At 42.6% G+C, this 18,476-nt stretch overlaps 1 protein-coding gene across 3 annotated transcripts in view; it reads left to right on the plus strand.

Annotated features, from left to right (window-relative positions):
* The window catches only part of MRPS28 (mitochondrial ribosomal protein S28), a 132,561-nt gene extending 114,374 nt beyond the window's left edge, over positions 1-18,187 (plus strand). Inside the window, exon 4 of one of the 3 annotated variants that reach the window (XM_032869140.1) lies at positions 18,149-18,187. The gene's annotated coding sequence lies outside the window, so the exon portion shown is untranslated. Of the gene's footprint in view, positions 1-2,198; positions 2,228-12,949; positions 12,968-18,148 lie in introns of those variants that run through there. The other 2 variants (XM_032869142.1, XM_032869141.1) reach the window with 2 other exon arrangements.
* Positions 18,188-18,476: the final 289 nt, after the last annotated feature.

Here is an 18,476-nt window from a genome sequence, read left to right on the forward strand (position 1 = left end):
AATTATCTTGCTTTCTTTTATTCATTCATTCAAAGTAATTATTGCTGTCACAGTCTCATGTGCATTGTTTCCAAACCATAATGATTTGAGACTTATAGAGCATGGTGAAAGAGTTGGATTGTTTTTTCAAGCAGGCAATTTTGTGAAGCAAATGGTAGTAATCTGAGCCACTATTTGGTTTCTGAAGATTTCATCTGTCCACAGGATGATTTCAGAAGCCATAAATTCCCTACCTGGAGGCTAAAATCCCATGTTTAAAATCCCGGTTTTCCGTTTCCCACAGGTAGAATGCAGATGTGAGAATGTAAAATAAGTCACTCTCATTCACAGAGTTTCCTACATCCTTTGGCTCAGAGCATCTCTGAGTTCTTTGTAATTAGTTTAAAAGAAATAGGGGAAAAGTTAGTCTTTTCAAGTAAACTGCATGGTTCCCTTAGGAATTTATACTCAAATGTGTATTTATTTTTAAAAACCAAATGATATGAATATAAGAAATGCAATACTGGGTCAGCCCAATGGTCTAACCAGCCTGTGGTTTCAAAGTCCCATAGTTTTCCATTAATGTTGGCCTCAGAAGTTTGGAGATTTGTTTCAAACAAATCTCCCTGCTTTTTTTTTTTTTTTTTTTAATACTTAAATCTGAAAAAAAAACCCAAAAACTTAAATCTGGATTTACCATTCATTGATTAAACCTTTCCTGAATTTACTTATATCTACAATGTACATCAACTAAAGAAACAAGGAGTTCCCCAATGGCAAGGGTACCACACCTTACTCATCCTGAGATTATAACAAGGACTACTACAGGGTGGTGAAGAAATGAGTCACTTGCTCTATCACAGTTGTTCTCTTGATCATAAATACTTATATCCCTCCCACATGCAAAACCCACTCACTCCCGTCCCACAGCGCTGCCTCCCATCCTGCAAAAGCTCATTTAATCATGGTATCTGCCAAAAGCCTAGGATCTTGTGATCCTTATCAGTATAGGCCAGGTTTGTATTAAAAATAATTGTATGGATATATGGAAAACATAATCTATTTTTCTAGCGATATAGCACAGTCGATATTTACCAGAGAAAATTCTTTAAAACACTGCAGACTTGCATAATCAGAGCGATTTCAGCTGCTAGGGAATATGTAAATGTCTACCCAACCAAATCTTGCCTGTAAAACTCTAAAATGTATTACTCAGTCGCCTGTCCCCAAAACATTTCCTGCTTTTCAAAATAGAGAATACTGAACAGGATTTAAAGCTTTCCTTGATGACTCAGGGCTACCATTATGGAAAACAATTTCATGATGATGTGATTTCCTAGGGATTTTTAAGGTGGGTAGGGCTGCTAGCTCCTACTGAATGGCCCCAGAACCTCGCACTCTTTGAATTTTCTTTTAACTTGCTACCTATCACCTCCCTTTCCTTATCAGCTGATACTTTGTGCTTATGTTGGTGTACCTGCTTCTAGTTCCCTTGTTGCTCTTAATCTGTGTTAATCTAATTTAGGGTCATAGACTAAATTGACTCTCAGCAACAATTTTTTTTTAAGATTTTATTTATTTATTTGACAGAGAGATAGCACAAGAAGGCAGAATGGCAGGCAGAGGGAGAGGGGGAAGCAGGCTCCCTGCTAAGCAGAGAGCCTGATGTGGGGCTTGATCCCAGGGCCCTGGGATCATGACCCAAGCCAAAGGCAGCTACCCAACCAACTGAGCCACCCAGGTGCCCCAACTATTCTTTTTTTTTTTTTTAAGATTTTATTTATTTATTTGACAGAGAGCTCACAAGCAGGCAGAGAGGCAGGCAGAGAGAGAGGAGGAAGCAGGCTCCCTGCTGAGCAGAGAGCCCGATGCGGGGCTCGATCCCAGGACTCTGAGATCATGACCTGAGCCAGAGGCAGTGGCTTAACCCACTGAGCCACCCAGGCGCCCCACTATTCTTTTTTTTAATTCTCCTATTCACTTTAAACATTTTGGCCACCTCTTTCCTCTGCTGTCAGATGCCACTTTTATGTGTGTCTGTGTGCTTATCTGTGCCTATCTTAAAAAGCTTGTTTTAGTAGTCTGGAGGAGGATTGAGAGTAATTGTGTAAAATTGTAGAAATGTGCATAAATTTTGTGATATCTCCTTTCTATTTCGGAGCCACTTGTCCTCATTTACAGAACTGCGGCTGTGTTTTAGATGTTAAAAGTTGTTTCAGGGGTGCCTGGGTGGCTCAGTCCGCTAGGCGTCTGCCTTCGGCTCAGGTCATGATCTGGAATCAAGTCCCGCAAGAGAGATCAAGTCTCTCTTGCTCTCTTTGTCTCTCTTTCAAATAAATGAATACAAATTTTTTTAAGTTATTTTCAGTCTATCACTGAAATGAAAGGTTTTAGAAAGAGAAAGCAAATAAGAAAATAGACTATTTTTAAAAATCAATTTCCTTGACCTTAATTATCTAAATAAAAAAGTAGATGAAAGGCTGGTTGGATTCATTATTTCTGCTTTGAAGCCAATTCGTGCTGTGCAGATTTATCTGTTAGAAGGTCATTTATTCTTTCCTAATCAATTGTAAATATCTCCAAGGAGGGAATTACTTTTTACTCATTTTTTTTTATCTTCTGTGCCCAATAGGGTGTCAAATACAGAGAAAATATTCATCAATATTTGTTGAGAGTAATTTCCCTGATCAGTGGCCATAATTGCACGAGATTATCTGTCAGTAAGAGACAGATTAATTGTTCTGCATATTTTGCTTCCTCAGGCAGGAAGCAGGTGTCTTTAGCCATGAGATGGCACAAGTGTTCTAGATGACCTCCCACTTCTCTCTCCCTTTTTTCCCTGTCTTCACACCAACTCCTCACCTCTGCCGCCACCCCATGATATCTGAGTAAATGATGTTTCACTGCTTTGTTTTAGAGCTTTGAACAAAAATTAAAAGATGATGCTACATGGACAAATTTCATGCATACAGATTTCAAGTACTCATCTGAGTCTGGTTCATATCTCCTGGTAATTTTATAGCAAAAGCTGGTTGCTGGGCCTGTGTGTCCACATTTAGCATTTTCCTGACCTACAGAGCAGGAACAGGAGGTGACAGTGTGTGTCATCGAAAGGACGCCTCATTATTTTATGTTAACTGTGCTCCTTTATCTCTCTGTTCGTACGAACACTAGAGTATTACTGTGTTTACTGCGCCCAGGAAGAATTTCTTGAGTCTAAAGAGTGAAGCAGTTTGAGGAGACTGTAGAAGGGAAGGCAAAGAATTCCGTTTTCCTTTTTTTAGCCTTCTGGTTCTTTCATGAACTGCATGCAGGTCTTACAGACTTCCAGTGCCCACTGACTTCTTCCTGCCTCTGGGTTCTTTTCCTTCCGTCACTCATAGATAGTGTGTATGCAAGTGTTGACAGGCAGCTTTTTCCTCAAGGATGCTGGAAGGATGGTTACATTGAAGCTAAACATTAGGCTCCCTGCCCAGTACCACAGAAAGTGGACAAGGGAGGGGGGCTCTTAAATTTGTCCTCCCAAAGAGATAATCTCTGCTTTTTGGTTTGAGAACCACTCATATGCCCCCATTCTCCTAGTAAGTGATGGCTTGTTAAACTTTTCTCCATGTATATACACAAAACAGTGTGACTCAAACAGAGCGAATATTCACAATGTCCACACAGTAAAACTTCCATCAATTCCATCTGTTTCTTCTAGCCCAAGCCCCACAGATTAAACTGTGACATAGCAGGTGAAATATTGAAATAATGACTAAAGGATTATTAAGTTTGTTTCCTTTCTCAGTCTACTTTTATATTAATTTTTTTTAGTAACTTAAAATATTACTATTTACCGAAAGATGAAAACACAAGCAATGGAAACTATGACAGAGGCCCAGCTAGACTCAAGCATCTAACATTGGGCAGCCCTCTTACGTTTGCTTTCATGGGAAAGTTCTAGGGATTTGTTCATTTAATTATTAGGACGGAAGAACAGAGAAGTAGAACTGCTCTTTGCTGTGTCCATTCTAAGTTAAATAGTTAAAACAGCAACAGTGATTTAAGAAACATTTTTCAATGGTCACATATACTTTATTAACACCAACATAAGCTCTGTGCTGAGAACTACTCATTTTTCTGACCAGCTCAGCTTTATGAGGCTGATTCCCTGAGGAATAGACATAGATAAGTGAAGGCACCAGTACACCTTAATATGTGGTTTTGAAAGTGACATTAATTATAAAACATCACTTCCAGATGGATATTCTGGCCCCAGAATTTTTTTTTCCCACTGAAACAACATTCAAAGATAATATTTCTGTCTCTGGCAAAGGTAACACCTTTTTGGATCTAAACCTATCATCCTTGTTATGATAATAGAGAAAGTACAAAAGTATATAATTCTCCACCTTAGACTGATTAATTCCATGTTTCTGATATTTTCTGGTCAGTTATTTTTTAAAAGATTTTTTTTTAAGATTATTTATTTAGAGAGTGAGCATGAGCGGGGAAGGGTCAGAGAGAGGGAACAGCTCAGCAAGATGAGACTCAACCTCACGACCCACATACTTGAGCCAAAATCAAGAATTAGATGCTTAGCCAATTGCCACCACCCAGGCGCCCCTGGTCAGTTTTTTATCATGGGTTACCTGTGTTAGATAACTTACCAGTAATCTTTCAAAGATCTTATCTAAAAGGCATGGAAAAGTATTATGAACTTTATTTTTTTTTTTTTTTTTTTTTTTTTAAAGATTTTATTTATTTATTTGACAGAAATCACAAGTAGGCAGAGAGGCAGGCAGAGAGAGAGGAAGGGAAGCAGACTCCCTGATGAGCAAAGAGCCCGATGCGGGGCTTCGATCCCAGAACCCTGAGATCATGACCCGAGCCGAAGGCAGCGGCTTAACCCACTGAGCCACCCAGGCGCCCCATATTATGAACTTTAAAAATGACATTTTCTCACAGTACTTCTAGTGTATTAAGGTTACATTAAAAACCAGGAATATACATATATTATGTATTATATATAATAATAATGTAACTTTTATATATATATAAAATGCATTTCCTCCACCCTTAACTCAGATATCTCTCAAATAATGACCAAAGGATTATTAAGTTTGTTTCCTTTCTCAGTCTACTTTTATATTAATTTTTTAGTAACTTAAAATATTAATTTTTAAGGACTTATATCCTAATTCCAGTAGAAAATGAGTAACTTACAAAAGTTCTACTTTCAGTGAAATCACTGCTGAGTCAGAGATTCATTTGTGCAATAGAAACCCTTCTACCTGACTGCTTTAGGAGCTGAGTAATCTGGATATATAAGCACCAGATATTCCAGAACCCTTTTCTCCCGCTGACCTCATGTTACTGAGGCTGCAGAATCCCCCAGCGTAGACTGTGCCTGGAAACGCTTCCAGCCAACCTCTCTCTACCTCCCCACCTCTCTTACCCTACTTCCTGCCGCCATGTCATTCAAGCCCCAGACAGCCTGGCTTAACCAGCTTTCCGGGTAGGCAGGACTCACTACAGGCAATTCCATTGTCATAAGTGCTTAAAGGAAACAAATAGAATAAGAAGCAAATGGTAATATATTTTACAAGCGGGTATTATATTTTCAGTTTTTCTTATGACTTGTTGGATTTCTGTCCAGTTTGTCCTGGTCTTTTCATTTTAGTTTGCCCATGTTTTAATATTCTCAAAATAGCTTATCTTGAAATCTTGCCTTCCGTTTTGTATAGAACTCAGAAGGAGAATGGCGCCTCTCTGAGAAGCCAAATAACTTTGTGTCATATTGTAACAAACAGAACCTTTACTTGGGAGCAAAGTATCACCATAGTTAAATGCTCTCCAGATGCCTGCTTTGCCACCAGAGTGTAAACAGATATTTTCCAGTCTGTATTTACCTCTTCAAAATGCAGCCCTTAAAAAAAAAAAAAAAAAAAAAAGGCGGGGGGGAAGGCATTAAAAAAGTTTCTCGCCTCCAACTGTGGACAATTAGTATTTTCCTCCATTTCGGGCATCTAAGAAGGATTAGAACCTGACCTGCCATTCTGGAAACTCTACTGATTGGTTTAACAGTGTGAAAGTCCGCCTGGACTGCAGGGAGTGGGGGTGAGAGTGGGGGGGGCGGTAGCAATCCTTGGACCCATTCCTGTTTCCTAGAGGCTTTCAGTGAGGGAATAAAAAATGAGAAACAAGTAGAAAAGCTTAAAGGTTTAAATTAGCATAATCCAGTATGCGGGTCATCTCTGATAATGTCTAAAGATTCTAGAAATCCTTAGAGCTCTCCACTGTGCACTTGCCAGGGGCTCCTTGAAAGACACTGCAGACGTAACATTTCATCTAGCACTATTCTGGGGATGAGGAGTTCAAGGGGGAATGCGGACAGCGCTGGTCTCCCTAAGCTTATACTTCCGTGAGGAAACAGATATTTGTACACTTACTCTCCAAAGTAAATATATAAGCATAGATTTAGTAAGTTCCAGAAATAAAAAGCTCAGTTTACATGGGAATGTAACTTGGTTTAGATTGGAGGAGTCAGGGGAAATTGGGGATGGGACAGGGAGAGAGGAAATACGAAATGGGGAGAGGGGGCAGACATCCAGATAGAAGCACTGCTGTATGTGAAGACCCAGAAGTGTGTGATAACTTTCCGTTGCAAGGACTGAAGAAAATGCTAATGCGCAGAGATGGCAGGACCATCGTGGGGCTAAGTCAACCGTGATGGTTTTACAAATTTGACGACTTTGAAACTGCTTCCTTGAAGATAATGAAAAACTTGAGAATTTAACAATCAGTGCAATAAAACTACCACTTGGTTAGGGATAATCTAAAAATATTTGTGTGAACTGTATTCACGAGGGATTGAGTCCAACCGCAAGTAAGAGAAAAGCCAACAACAGTGGCTAAAGCCATGGAGTGGCTTCCCTTTCTCACACAAGTACAAAGCTAACGGGGGTGGCTGGCTGTTGGTGGCGCAAGGTCTCTGATTTTCTAGGCCTTTCCCTTATGACTACAAGGTAGCTACTTGGGCTCCGGTGTCAGTCACTATCTCAACTTTACAGGCAGGGGCAGGAGTAATGTGTGTATCAGGAAAGCAAAATCTTGGAACTTGTCCACAGACTTTGCGTGATTTTTTTTGGTCAGAAGAGTGTCATATGGCCATTCCAAGTTGCCAGAGAAAAGAAAAAGTGTTTTTTAAGCTGGGCATCAAAATTGGTTTCTCTTAATAAGGAAAAAGGGGAGTATGGATAGTGGATGGGCAATTAGTTGTCCTTGCAATGTAAGGTTTTTTAGCCTACTTTGTGGTTGGAAATGCTTTTTTCTATATCCATGCAAGTGATTTTGTTACATGTGTTTTATTTATTTTTTATTTATTTTTTAAAGATATTTTTAAAGATTTATTTATTTTAGAGAGGCAGAGAGTGCACAGAGGGGCAGAGGGAAAGGGAGAAGGGGAGAAACAGACTTCCTGCTGAACAGAGAGACTGACGCAGGGCTCGATCCCACAACCCATGAGATCATGTCCTGCGCCAAAATCAAGAGTTGGACACTTAACCGAATGAGCCACCCAAGGGCCTCTTTTTACATGTGTTTTAATAAGTCAGTACTTTGGGGAATGTGTTCATCCTTTATAGTCCGAAGAAGTCTGTTGTAGTATTAACTGCAGTTAAACCAAAATGAATCTTCTTGTGATGAATGCATTTGATTGACACGTGTGTTTAAAACAGATTGGTTTCACTTAGGGCTGCATCTTGTCCTGCTCCACAGAACTGGAGCATTTGCTCTGTTCTCTTCCCCTGTTAAAAGGCAGACAGTCATGTATTGGCTTCCATAGTCTGTCTGTTGTGGCTTGGGGGCAAAAGAAAACCATGAAACAAACTTTCTAAATGATTTAACCAGTTCAAGCTGTATACCATCTATTGTACTTGTGTTTTAGAACTCTAGATTAGTTTTCCCATCAGTATTTTCAGAGACACTCATTCAATTGAACATCCTTCTGGGTTGAACTTGAGCCAAGGAAATGATTGGGTATGAATGGTAAAAAGCATGAAGTAGGCATAGCTCGACCAGGCATCTGGGTTGCCATGACTTACTTCATGTATTATGGGATGGATGCTTCTGTATGGGTTTTGGCACATTTTCTGCCAACCGTGCCCCTTAAGCACTTACCCACATATGGGTATATATGATAGCTAGCCTATATGATAGCCCCCAATTATCTCTACTTTTTTGTATTCCCATTCTCATGTAGTTCCTTCCCACAGTGTGTCAAGGTTGGTCTGTGTGACCAATAGCATGGATTCTACTGACTAGGACATAAAAGATATTGTGGCTTCTGCTTGCTCCCTTTGATCACTCATTCTGGGAGAAGCTGGCTGCCATGCTGTAAAGACACACAAGCAGCACTATGGAGAGGCCCATGTGATGAGTAAATAAAGCCTACTGGGAACAGCCAGCACAGAACTGAGATGTTCTGCTATATCAGCCCTGTGAATGCACCATCTGGGAAGCAGATCCTCCATCCCCAGTCAAGCCATCAAATGACAGAAGCCCAGGTTGACATCTTGCCTGAAACATCATGAGTGACCCTGAGCTAGAATGATGCAGCCACTTCTATATCCCTGATGATTCATATAATTGTGGTTTTTAAGCCACTAACCTTTGTGGTTATCTATAATGCAGCAATAGATAATATTTTGCATAGTTGTGTTTTCTACCCTGTGGCACCACAGATACTGATGAGTGTTGGCTTGGCCCAAGCATCTGGATAGATCAGGAAGTTAACACTCCTGAGGATGACCTTGACCAATAGGATGGGAGCTAATGGATATATGGACTTGCTTCCTATCTTTCAAGAGAACAATTGTGGAAGGCATTTAACGGGCTTCTCAGGTGGTCCTTGGGAGGAATCAAGCCCCTGCTTCCCATAGTAGGGTGTTTCCTGCCTTTGCTGTCCTCCTTTCCCTGATCTGACTTCTCCTCCCTCAGATGAGATCATCTGCACACAAGCATCTGATATCAGCCCTTCCTTAAGGGAAACCCAAGTTAAAATAGTGAGAGAGTGAATAAATACTCTATGCCCCAGGACTATGCCAAATGAGAATGTGAACATTTAACTTAATAGATGAGAGCAACGGGCTCAGCCTAGCTCAAGTGGAATGTACAGATTAGAAGCTTGCTTTATTAGAGAACTTCTTTGGTAGTATAAGGCTAAATTCGTTTTTCCTTTTTCTTCTCTTAAAAAAAAAATGTGAGCATTTTAGATGATGTCAGCTTTGAAAGTTTCCTAATTAGACGTTTACATGTCAAGGACCCTTATAAGCTCTTTCTCTTGCCATTAATGAGGAGTAAAATAGCTCCTGAAGAAAAAAGGTAAATTGTTCATATCGCATTCCTTCATTCTCAGAAAAGAAGGCTCATTCACAATAGGCATGATTGCCAAGTTCAGGCACAGTTAAGAAGTTCCTTAGGGCTTTGGTGTTCACAAAGGAAGAACTCCCTTTCTGCCCCCCATCAGCCTGCATGGTGGTCTGCCGAAAGAATGAGGGCTCATTGGAACAGTGTTTTCCTAAGGATAGGGAATTCAAACTTGTTTCACTGTGTAGGGATATCTTTTTTCATCTCTGTCCACATACAATTATTTTGTATATGGCATGTTTTGGGGTAAGAGTGGAATGAGTTCTTTGAATTTCATACCAGCCATGGAGCTCCAAGATGGTGATAGACAAAGGTAACTCTTTTAATGGGTGTTTTTAGTCCATTCATCTCTTTCTGATGAAAAGAATTGTTATTATGCAGTCGGATTTCTTTTTCTTAACTAAAAGAGTTCTCTTGCATTAATCTAATTTCATCAACCGTCTGAAGTCTGAAGGAGTATCTTAAAGTCATTTGACTTCAAAAGTTTAAGAAAGCTATAGGGGCTGGATTCTTTTGGCCAAGAAAGTATTCTTCACCCGTGTGAGAGATGGTCAGCAAGAAGATGACAGAACTTTAGTCCAAGTCCAAGTCCACCTGACTCAGACCCAGGCTCAAGTAGCATCCGTTTGCTTTTCATAACCCTAACCAACCTCACAAGCTCAAATTCAGAGCTGTGATGAAGCTAAAAGCTATTTTGGCCATGAGTAAAGTATGGCGATAAATTTGGGTTTTCACATGAAGCTGACAGAATGAGAGCTGATCGAGTGGGAATGAGACAGAAATGAGGACCACAACAGAGGATAGTGGAATTTGGAATTACAGAAACTGAAACCTTACCAAAGGGCTGTTGGTCATTCAGTTGACATTTATGGAGTGCCACAAGGTGCCTGATGCTTTGCTAACTACATAAAGATGACAAAGGCACAGACCCGGTCCTCAAAAAGCTCAGCCCAGCAAGAAATAGGACTTTGTTTTTTAGAAAAATAAGTGATTCATTGATGGTATCATTTTTGAAACTTTTTCAATGGGATATTTGTAGACCAGGACCGTCAGTAGAGTTAGAGATTGATACATTCCCATTACATACTCCTTACCAGTAACATAACTGTACAAGAGAATGTAATTGAAAGCTTTTTGGAAAGTGCCTGACAAATGTTAAGTCTCCACTAAGCTAGGTGCATATAATGGCTCAAGGTTTCCATTTCCAACTCAGTTGTTTTCCCTCAAGACTCAAAAGCCTAGTTTCCTAGGTTTTGCTCTCTTCTCCTTACCATTCAGTGTTTTCACCATGACCCCCACCTTTTCTCGTTTCTTCTGATGGCAAGGGAGAGGGGGCTGCACTGGAGCTTGCCCGTGAACTGAGACCCATTGAGAGCTGATCCTTTTGACCAAAGTATCAAAGCAATCCAGCTGCGGATTAAGGAAACAGAAGGCTCTGAAGCTTTGGTTTAAGAGTCAGGTCATGGAACTCTTTGAAGAACTTGAGCTTTCGGAGAAAAAGTATGAAGCAAGTTCCAAATGCACATTCATACTGAGATAGAAGACACAGAAATATAAAGTCAAGTGACGGATTCTTTAGCAAATATAACAACATCCATATCTTAATGAGCGGTATCGCCTTTGATGTAAGTTTCCATGGTAGACAAATGCTTATTTCAATTGCTCAAAGCAATTTCCTTTAGGAATTTCCTTGAAAGTTGGCAGCGTATTCTTTTGAATATCCTTAGTAGAAGAAATTTTATCCTTTAAGAGAGGACTTAATGTTTTGTTAAAGAGTCAAAAGGCCATTTAAAGCCAAATATGATGAAACACTCGCTCCACCCCCAAGTGATCAAGCAGAGTAATACTGTTTGGGACTATAAAGTAATGAGGCTGGCTTGGGCGCATGGCCTCAAACGGATGCTGGGGCCATGCCACAAAACCCAAAACGTTTTTTTGTAGCCGGTTGTGTTAGTTTGCTAAGGCTGCCATAACAAAATATCACAGGCTGGATGGCTTAAACAACAGCAATTTATTTTCCCACACTTCGGACAGCCAGAAGTTGAGCTCAAGGTGTTGGCAGGGTTGGTTTCTCCTGAAACCCGCCCCTTGGCCTGCAGATGGTCATCTTCTCACTGTGTCCTCACGGGGCCTTTCCTCCCCACGTACATCCCTGGTCGGAGATAACCCTGGAGCCTCAGTGTCCAAGTTTAGCTCCTAACACAAGTCATCTCTGAGTAAGCGTATCATCTTCCAAGTGCCCTATTCATAGACACACATCATTTTTACGAGTAAGGGCTGGTGTGCTTGTTAGAAGGCAATTTACTTCCGCCTCTGGATGAATGGATCAACAAAGTGCGGTATATAGTTACCGTATTGCGCAGCCTTGAAAAAGGAAGGAAATTCTGACCCAGAGTACAACATGGAGGAAACTTAAAGACACTGTGCCAAGGACAAGATTGTATCATTTCCCCTATATGAGGTACCTAAAATAGTGAGACACATAGAGACAGAACGTAAACCAGCAGTTACCAGAGGCTGGGAAGAGGAGAAGGAGGAGTCATTGTCTAAGCGGTACGAGTTTCAGTTGGGGAGGATGAAGAAGTTCTGGAGGTGACTGGTGGGTTGTTGCCCAACAATATGAGTGTGCTTAATGCCACTGCTATATGCTTAAAAATGGTTAAAATGGCACATTTTAGGGTGTTATGTATATTTTACCACAATAAAAATATTTTAAAAAATTAATCTGTAGTTGCTGGTCAAGAAATAGAGCCTCAGCCTTCCAGTAATAAATGTGACTTGGGCCACCTGGGTGGCTTGGTTGGTTAAGTGTCTTCAGCTCAGGTCATGATCCCAGGGTCGTGGGATCGAGTCCCACGTCAGACTCTCTGCTCAGCCGGGAGTCTGCTTCTCTCTCTCAGGCTCCCTCTGTTCTCTCTCTCTCTCTCTCTCAAATAAATAAAAAAGAAATCTTTTAAAAAATAAATAAATGTGGCTGAATAGGGCCTATCTATTGAAACAAAAAATTTATGTATAGACCTAGGGGTATAGATAGCCCAGAGACCCACAAAGTGGAATTGTTATAATAAAATATGTAGTGTTTTAATTATTTCTGAGCAATAATTATCTCAGTCATGCACAGTAATAGCAGTTTAGTGACCTGTATTTCTAGCTTAATGGTGCTGTGGGCCACATGAACCTTCCTACCAGGAGTGGCCACATGTCAGGCTTGTTATATGAGATTGCTGCCCACACCCAAGACCTAATCTGGTTAAAGCATAAAGCAAATTAAATCTAGTTTCCAATTCCCTTTTTTGTGCTCCTCATCCATCTGCTGAAATCTTATTTCCCCTTCCCACTGGGCAGTAAGTGCCTTCCAGTCCTGAAGTTTTCAAGCCTAATCCTCTTGCCATCAATTACCCACCCTACCCCCATGTTTGCTATCCAGGAAGCCTGGTACAATCAACCAGAATTATCCCTATTTTCACCTTTGCTCTATCCCATCAAAACTTCCAGTGATCTAATGACCAATTTTCAGAGGGGCTGGGGTTTGTGGAAAGAAACCCCATCTACTATACTGGGGCGCCTGGGTGGCTTAGTCGTTAAGTATCTGCCTTCAACTTGGGTCATGATTCCAGGGTCCTGGGATTGAGCCCTGCATGGGGCTCCCTGCTCCGCTGAGAACCTGCTTCTCCCTCTCCCACTCCCTCTGCTGTGTTGCCTCTCTCGCTGTGTCTCTGTCAAATAAATAAATAAAATCTTGAAAGAAAGAAAGAAAGAAAGAAAGAAAGAAAGAAAGAAAGAAAGAAAGCCTGTCTACTTTAGAACATCCAATGATTTGTAAAAAGATGGAACTATGGGGAAACTGTATTTATTCTATCCATAACTTAAAAGGAAAACAAATTCATGCTAAGATGTAAATGACCGAAGATTTCCTGGCAGAAGGAGGTGATTTCTTAGGCCAGTACTACAGTTGTCATTTCTTCTTGTGCTGCTGCCTTGGGTCTAGTGCGTGGTTTGTCTTTCAGGCATGAAGGTCAGAGAGGAATTTTCTTCAAAGTTGGCAGTCCTCAGTTCCTAGCTCTTTACCACAATCCAGCAAACCCACACAAACCTTACTAGAAAGTGAATGGGCAATCATTGCTTCTGTTGTCCGTGTGTTTGACCAAGATAGGCCTTCTCAGTAGCATTATTCTCTCATATTTGGAGAAAGGTAATCAAGTTCCTGACCAATCAGGCAGGACTCCCTGCACTTGTTTTTCAAATAAATGAAGCCATACCAAAATGGCATTCTTCTGACACATTTTTTAAACAAAAATTGTTCTCTTAAAGAAATGACTAACTTTGTAAAAATATTTGTATAAGTTACTTCTAGCTATGAGAGAAACTTTTTCAAATACAGTTCTCTATAAAGTAGATCTTTGACTTTCCCAAAAGACGTTCTAATTTTTGAAGTGTCTGAGGCATTGCGATACAGTTCCATTCTGAAGATGGTCTCATAGTGTCAGACCTATATGATAGCACCATGCTTCAATTATGGTGTATGCAAAATAAGGAAGATTGAGTCATGCATTCTAAAATGTAAAATTATTCTATGGAAGCAACAAGGGCATGATTTTTGTTCTCTCCTTTTTTACTCCTACCCCATTTCCATTAATAGCAGTGCGTTAATCAGTATCTAGTTGTTTGTTGCTGTTGAAGGTACCACAGTTGTGAATTTTGGAACCGTGCTGAATTTTTAGCCTTTCCAGTATTATGAGTGCTATGGACTGAATTGTGTCTCCCCTCCACCAATTCATATGTTGAAGCCCTTATCCCCAGTGTGACTGTACCTAGGGATAGGGTCTTTACAGAGTACTTGAGGTTAAATGAGGTCATAAGAGTGGGGTCCTAATCTGACAGGACTGTAACTTTTTGAGAAGAGGAAACAGAGTTCTCTTTCTGCCTTGTAAGGACACAAGGAGAAGATAGCTGTCAGGAAGCCGGAAGAGAGTTCTCACCAGAACCCAACTATGCCCGAATCCTGATCTGATATTTCCAGCCTCTGTAGCTGTAAATTTCTGTTGTTCAAGCAACCCAGTCTATGGCGTTTTGTTATGGCGCTCAAGCTAATACAACTAGCTTCCCACTTTTCACTAGCTTATCTGAGTCTTGGATGAAAAATGAAAGCGGGGATCTCCCCTGTTGAGTATTTAAGAAACAGAAGTGCCTCTGATGCTGGTTGAAATCTCAAGCCTTTGAGAGAAAGCTTTAGAGGAAAAAAAAAAACAAAAACTAATGCAGGGTGCCTCTAGTGAGAATGTGAATATGCCTTCTACAAGCTGCATTTCTAAACTAACATCTAACAAAAAATAAAACGCCTTCTCCCCGTTTGCTTCTCCTTCTGTCCTCTCTGCTGCTTTGCTACATACAAGACTGATTCTACTTTATCCAGCCCAAGTCTGTGGAACCCTCTCAAGCCTGGTGGAGTCCAGACCAGCTTGCCACCTACTAACGGCAGCTCGGGCAACTTTCTGAACCTCCGGAAGCTCACTTTACCATCCACAAAATAGGTTGTTGGGGGGAATAAATGAGGTAATAAGTGCACGTGGTGGGTTCCAAGTAAGAGGTGTTGCCCTGTGCTTGTTATTAGAGGGAGCAGAGTCTGGGCCTCTATTGGGGATGGGAGCCACGATTCACTCAGGTCTACCAGCTGTGCCCCGTCGCTGAGGTCATCACACAGGTTAGCAAGGCCAGATACTGCACAGCAATTAGTCGTGACCCCTTGAGCCCCAAAGAGTGAGTGACATTGAGAGAGGCAAGGACCTCGTGTCTTTCCCAAGAGCTCAAGCTCCCTGTCCCGAAGCAGAGCGAGGGCGATGATGAAAGAAGCCATTTTGCTGGTGTGGGGGTGGACTAGAAAGCCCTCGGCAAGTCGCTAATCCCTGCACTGGAGGCCATAGTCTAGGCAGGGCGGGCTTGACGTTGATCAGCGCGCTCCTGCTGGGCGAGCTTCCGAGGAAGGGCCTTCCGAGGAAGGGCTGAGTATCTGATTGAATTGGGTGAAAACTCCCCCCTCCAGGCGCACGGTGAAGGGAAAATCTATAATCATCTGCTAAAACGCATGTCCTTATCTCCGGAGGGCGACTTACAGCCTGGGGCGGGATACCCTCTACGGTTCTCTTCCCGGGTTCATCTCGGCCTGTGGGTTTCCCACAGGTGGCACCCGGCCGAGAGACCGCAGGAGTCCGCGGTGCGGGTCGGACGCCCCGGGGCACCAGGAAGGGTCGGGGCCGAGCCCCGCGGCGACCCCCGCCCCGCGCCCCGGCCGCGCAGGCCCCGGGGCTGTGAAAGAGCAGCGGCGGCCGGCCAGCCTCGCGCCCCGGTTCGGCAGCCGCCGCCGCCCCACACACGCGGGATCACAGGGAAGCTGACGTTCCATTTACCGACTGAGCGACTCTGAAAAAGGCCCCTGTGCCCAATTACCGCGGCGCGCCGCCTCCTCGGCTGCGGGCGCCCCGCGCCGGGGCGGGGAGGGGGGACGGGGACGGAGAGGAGGGCCCTTTCAGGGGAGCTGCCGGCGGCGTCACTCCCGCGTGAGCCGCGGCCGCCGCACAGCCGCGCAGTCACCTCGGCACCCCTGACGCCACGGGAAAGCGCCGCCCGCCGCCGCCGCCGCCTCCGCCCCCACCGCTCAGTCTTCGAACTGCACCGTCAGCCTCCGCGCGCCCGCGTTCCGGCGCCCGGCGTTTCTCAGGACCTTGTTCCTTTCCTTTTTTCTTCTTTTTCTTTCTCTCTCTCTCTTTCTTTCCTTCTTTATTTCTCTTTCTTTTCCTTTCTTTTTTTTCTCTTTCTCTTTCTTTCTTCCTTTCCTTTCTTTTTTTCTTTCACCTTTCTCTTTCCTTTTTCTTTTCCTTTCTTTTTCTTTCCCCTCCCTCCCTTCCCTCCTTCCTTTTTTTTTCCCCTTAAAGGAGTGTACCAGTAGCATATGAGAGTACAATTTTTTATTTTTTATTTTTTTTAAACAAGCGAGGCTTGGTTTTCTATTTCCGCCGGCGCCTGGGTCCCTGGGCTATTTTGTGGATGGTAAAGTGAGCTTCCGGAGGTTCAGAAAGTTGCCCGAGCTGCCATTAGTAGGTGGCAAGCTGGTCTGGACTCCACCAGGCTTGAGAGGGTTCCACAGACTTGGGCTGGATAAAGTCTTCCCTTCCGCAGGAGCTCAGCAGCTCCCCGGCGGGCTACCCACCGCCCCATCTGCGTTTGGCCAGTTTTCTCCACTGGAAGACGTTATCTGACCCCTGGCTTCGCTGAATTGTACTTGAAAATGTATAATAAGGAAATGCTGCATTCCGCAGGTCCCTGCACGTAAGCAGGAGGCAGCCTAATCACCAGATCAGTTAACCTGTTTACCAGACACCTGACAGGAAGGTGGCGTGGTTGAGTGGAAATGACAATGGCCTGTACGTCAGGAGCCCGGGGTTATGTTTCCAGCTTTACCACAGACTTCACGGGCTCTCCTCACTGTGCCTCGCTTTCTCCATTGAGAGAGCCTGGATAAAGCCGCTTTGAGAAAGCTCCCCTGAGGATTAGTGAGATAATATCTGTGCAGAGCTCTGCGGTTCTTGAAGGAAAATGCTGTGTAAATACAACTTGCTGAGCTTGTTGTAATCATCACCATTCTCGTGGCTGTTAATCTTGACTTCCCTTCCTTGTCTGTTTTGGCAGCATTATAGAACCCGATGTGCGCATGCGTGTGCCTGCGTGTGCCTGCGTGTGTGTGTGTGTGTGTGTGTGTGTGTGTGTGTGTGTGTTTGGGGACATGCGGGGAGGATTTCGATTCAGAATAAAAGTCAACCCCTTCCAAACTAGTAAAGCCAGGTAAATTCCAAGTTGGGAAACCCCTAAATTTTGAGAGTAAAGTAAGGTCTCAGTTTCAACTTGGCTGCCCCATATTTCACATTATTTTTTCTTTCTCTGCTACATTAATTTTAAGAAGACTTCACTGAACAATCAAGAGAATCAAAGTGAAATTTAAGGGTTTTTTTTTTCTTCTTTGTCTTTGTGCTTCCTTGCCTATATCCAAATAAATAAGTCTATGTTTAAATAATTGAAAGAGACTTGAGCAGAATTTAATGTTAAGAGATAAATAATTGCACTGAGTGAAGCTAACAATTGACTGGATCCTGTTCCTTGGGGACAACAGAGTTCACCAATTCCCTCTGTCCAGGACTAAAAGTTTTAGTGTGGGGCTGAGGACAATGACATCACCTTATCCAGAGAGCATTCCACTCAGCCTAGGAGAATCTCTGACGGGGCTCTCAGTGGTCACCTTGCTTTCAGCTACCTTTCCACTCCTGGAACCTAGTGTCCCCCTGCCCACCACACTATAAAGCTCTGAGGTGAAGGGCCAGGAAGAAACTTCTGGGCTGATAATGCCTTGAATATATATTCCTGTTGTGGTGTATGTGGTTGGTGCTTGCACTTAAAAAAAAAATAATTATTTATATATATATATATATATATATATGTACACACACACACAAAGGGCCTGATTTATTTGTCATAATCTTATATTAATACTGCTTCATTTCTAATGAAAACTGGGTTCTAAAGATTTGGGCTAAAAGGGCTGTTCAGGGGTGGAGGGATAGGTTAACTGAGTGATGGACATTAGGGAGGGTATGGTTTGTAATGACTACTGGGTATTATATAAGACTGATGAATCACAGATCTGTACCCCTAAAACAAAGAGTACATTGTATGTTAATTAATTGAACTTAAATAAAGAAATGGGCTGTTGGGGCACTTGGGTGGATCAGTTGGTTAAGCATCTGCCTTCAACTCAGGTCATGATCTCGGCGTCCTGGAATCAAGCCCTGCATCCAGCTCCCTGCTTCTCCTTCTCCCTCTTCCCCTGCCCCTCTGGTGCTCTTTCTTGCATGTGTCCACATGTGTCCTCTCTGTCTCTCTCTTAAATAAGATTTTATTTATTCATTTGAGAGAGAGACCGAGAGTGAGAAAGACCGAACACGAGCAGGGTGAGGGACAGAGGGAGAAGCAGACTCCCCACCAAGCAGGGAGCCCGATGTGGGGCTCTATATCGGGACTCCAGGATCATGACCTAAGCT

This window comes from Lontra canadensis, unplaced genomic scaffold (genome assembly GCF_010015895.1).
Source record: "Lontra canadensis isolate GAN:19392208 unplaced genomic scaffold, GSC_riverotter_1.0 scaffold37, whole genome shotgun sequence".
Classification (NCBI taxonomy): Eukaryota; Metazoa; Chordata; class Mammalia; order Carnivora; family Mustelidae; genus Lontra; species Lontra canadensis.